Genomic DNA, 4,616 nt, shown 5'->3' with positions numbered 1-4,616 from the left:
ATAAACTTCAACTGTTAAAGCATCAACGGATAAAGCCATCAACGGATGAAAGCTTCAACGGATGCTCAGTTCAATAACAGTAGATAGTGACAATTCATAAGCTAAAAGAGGCACATGGGTTGACAGAGACAATTGGAATGTGGTAGCCTCTTGGAGGAATCAAGAAAAAGCAGCATTTCCATTCTGGTGCAAACAAGGAAGTATTCAAAGATTCACAGATTATCTTATATTACATTGGATAGAGAAATGAAGAAGAAACATGTGAAGAATTATTTTATAATTGTATTTTATTTTTGTCTTCACTTGTAAACTTGGTGATATATAAACCAAGTTGCAGCTAGTAATTAGATGTGAATTTTCCAGAGCTGTTTAGAAAAACATAGAGAGAAAATCATCTAGTTTGTACTACATCACAGATTTTCTGAAATACACATCTCTGGTGGAACAACAAATTCACCAGAAAAGTTTTTAAAGCCTTTGTGTTCTTTACATTTGTGTCTTGAATATACATCTGTCTGCACCTGCTCAAAGCAATTCACACACATTTGTTCATCATAACACTTAGCTTTTGAAACTGCTCAAAACTTGAAAAAAATTTGAGATTTACATTCAACCCCCTTCTGTAAATCTCATTGTTAGTTCCTTGGGAATAACAATTGGTATCAGAGCAAGCTCTTGACATACAAAGAGTTTAAAGATCTATTCTACTAACAACATGAGTAAGAAGGATATTGGAGTGAAGATTCCAATATGGAAAGAGATAATTATCATCACTGGAAAGTGAAGATGCATCTACATCTTCTCTCTCAAGATGAAAGCTACATCAACTGCATTGAGAATGGTCCTCACATCCCTCACAAAGTGGCCACAGCTGCCACAGTTATTGTTGGACAGTCTATTCCCAAGCCAAAAGCAGAATGGACTGATGAAGATATTGAAGAGATTCACAAGGACAAGAAGGCCATGAACATTCTGTTTAATGGCCTAGAAAAATATGTGTTTGATAATATCATTAACAGCCCAACTGCTAAGGAAATTTGGGATACTGTGCAACTTATCTGTGAAGGTACTGAACAAGTTAGAGAAAACAAAATGCAGCTTCTCATTCAACAATATGAATATTTTCATTCTGAAGAAGGAGAATCATTGAATGATACCTTCAATAGATTTCAGAAACTGTTGAATGGATTGAAGTTGTATGGCAGAGTGTACCAAGTCAAGGATTCCAAACTAAAATTTCTGAGGTCTCTACCAAAGGAATGGAAGCCTATGACTGTTTCACTAAGGAATTCTCAAGATTATAAGGACTTCACACTCGAAAGATTATATGGAATTTTGAAGACCTATGAACTTGAGATGGAGCAAGATGAGCTGTTGGAGAAGGGAAAGAGAAAATGTGGATCAGTTGCACTTGTAGCTGAAAATGAGAGAACTGAAGCCAGGAATGAAGAAAAGACAATGCCAAGTCTCAAAATTAGCACAAGCAAATCAGAATCAAGCAAGGGAAAGGAGCAAGCAGCTAAGGTTGAAGACAATTCCAGTCAAGATGACTCTAATGATGTTGATGAACATCTGGCTTTTCTGTCCAGAAGGTTTGCAAAGATGAAATTCAAGAAAAACACTAGAGCCACTAAGCCATACAAGAACATGGTGGACAAATCTAAGTTCAAGTGTTATAACTGTGGCACAAGTGGACACTTTGCAAGTGAGTGCAAAAAGCCAACTTCTGAAAAGAAGAAATTTGAGCAAGTGGATTACAAAAAGAAATATTTCGAATTGCTCAAACAAAAGGAAAGGGCTTTTCTGACTCAGAAAAATGACTGGGCAGCTGATTGAGCCAATGAAGATGCTGATATGGAGTATGTCAACTTAGCCCTGATGGCTAATTCTGATGAAAATGAAACTAGTTCATCAAGTAACCTGGTAATCACTACTGACCTCTCCCAGCTTTCTAAAAATGAATGCAATGAAGCTATTAATCATATGTCCAATGAATTATATCATTTACGTGTTTCCCTTAAATCACTGGCTAAAGAGAACACAGGAATTAAAGAGAATAATTTGTTTTTAAGTGATAGGAATGTTGTGTTAGAGGGTAAGGTAATTGAGCTTGAAAAGATTAAAATCAAATGCTTATCTGTTGAGAGTGAACTAGAAGAGTCTGTTAAGAAAGTAGAAGTTCTTTCTAGACATCTAGAATGTGAGTAAGAGGTAATCAAGGCTTGGAAAACATCTAGGGATGTTAGTGCTCAAATTGTCAAGGTTCAAGGAATTGAATCACTCTGTGAGAATGCCTGGAAGAAAAACAAAAAGGAAATAGAATTAATTGATGGACTGTCAACGAATATGGAATCAACGGATGATGAAAGTCATCCGTTGAAGGAAGAAAAAGAGCATCCGTTGAAGGCTCATCAATTGAAACAGGCAAATGATTCTAAAAGGAATAATTTGAAAAATCTCAGTAAGAAGTTTGGTTCAACTTCCAAGAACTTTGTCAAAGAAGAAGCTAGCATATCCAAAGATGTCAGTAAGGTAAATATAGGACACATGACTTTAGATCAGTTAAAAAATAGGCTTAAGTTGGTTGAGGATAAAAAGGAAACTAAAAGAAAATCTAATAGAAATGGGAAGGTAGGGATTAACAAACACAACAATTACACACCTGATAAGTATGCTCTTAGAAAAAGTTGTGTGCATTGTAGTAGTGTTAATCATCTATCTGTTAACTGCAAATCTGTTAAGAATGCTCCCATGCCTTTAACTCCGTCCATGCCTAATATGTCTATGTCACCACTGCATGTTATGTCTGTTATGTCTCAACAGAATCCACATGCATATTTTGCAAACATGCCATATGTTAATAATCCTTATTTTGCTGCATTTAGTATGCCTCAAATGCCATACAACATGCCTATGTGGAATAATATATTTGCACAATCTATGCCTTATCAAATTCAATCAAATGTGCTAAATGATTCCGTGACTAACCCTACACTTCAACCAACTACATCTGAGATCAAGGTTGACTCAAAGTTACCTAAGTCAAAAGGTGCAGGAAGTGTGAAGTCTAGGAAAAAGACTAACAAGGCTGGACCCAAGAAAACTTGGGTACCAAAATCAACTTGATTTGATTTTGTTATGTGCAAGGAAACAGAAGGAATCTATGGTACTTGGATAGTGGTTGTTCAAGGTACATGACAGGAGATTTCACCCTGCTCACAGAGTTCAAGGAGAGAGCTGGCCCTAGCATAACCTTTGGAGATGACAGCAAAGGGTTCACTATGGGATATGGCTTGATTTCAAAGGAAAATGTCATCATTGATGAAGTTGCAATAGTTGATGGTCTCAAACACAATCTATTGAGCATCAGTCAACTATGTGACAGAGGGAATACTGTTTCCTTCAATTCTGAAGCCTGTGTTATCACAAGTAAGATGGACAACAAAGTGGTTCTAACTGGAGTTAGAAAAGGGAATGTGTACTTGGCTGACTTTAACTCTACAGATGCAGAATCAATTACTTGTCTTTTCAGCAAAGCAAGTCAAGATGAAAATTGGCTATGGCACAAGAAGCTGTCCCATTTGAATTTCAAGACAATGAATGATCTAGTCAAAAAGGACTTAGTTAGAGGAATGCCTCTAGTGGAATTCTCAAGGGATGGACTGTGTGATGCTTGTCAGAAAGGAAAGTAAAAGAGAGCATCATTCAGTAAGAAGCTTGAATCAGCAATTGATGAACCATTACAACTGCTACACATGGATCTTTTTGGACCAGTCAATGTATTATCAATTTCAAGGAAAAGATATTTCCTAGTGATTGTAGATGATTTCTCAAAGTTTTCATGGACCTATTTTCTTGGATCAAAGGATGAAGCTAGTGAAATCATTATCAATCATATCAAGCAAGTCAACAATCATCCAGATTTCAAAGTAAGGAATATCAGGAGTGATAATGGAATGAATTCAGGAATTCTACCATGAGGTTGTTATGTGAAGAAAATAGGATCATGCATGAGTTCTCAGCTCCAAGGACTCCACAACAGAATTGTGTGGTGGAAAGGAAGAACAGATCACTAATTGAAGCTGCAAGAACAATGCTTGAAGAGTCAAAACTCCCAACATATTTTTGGGCTGAGGCTGTTAACTGTGCATGTTACACTCAAAATATTTCTCTGATCAATCAGGCAAAAGGCATGACTCCCTATCAATTGTTCAAGAGAAGAAAACTAACCTTAAACTTCCTTCAAGTCTTTGGTTGCAAATGCTACATTCTAATGAACCAACCTGATCACAAAGGAAAGTTTGATGCAAAGGCTGATGAAGGGATATTTGTTGGTTATTCTGCTGGAAAATCATATAGGGTCTACAATCTAAGAACCAACATTATTCTGGAATCTGTGCATGTTGTGTTTGATGATAAAAAGATTGATGGACTAACAGATGAGGGACATCATAAAGGACTCAAATTTGACAACATTGAGATATATTGTGATGATAGTGAAGATGAGAATGATGGAGAAGACACTTCACAAAGGATTCAAAATCTGCCTTTGAATAATGCACAAAATGCTGCATCAGTTGAAAGTCATAATTCAACATCCGTTGACAGAAGTAATG

Source organism: Apium graveolens, chromosome 10, assembly GCF_009905375.1.
Source record: "Apium graveolens cultivar Ventura chromosome 10, ASM990537v1, whole genome shotgun sequence".
NCBI lineage: Eukaryota > Viridiplantae > Streptophyta > Magnoliopsida > Apiales > Apiaceae > Apium > Apium graveolens.
This window is presented reverse-complemented; position numbering follows the sequence as displayed.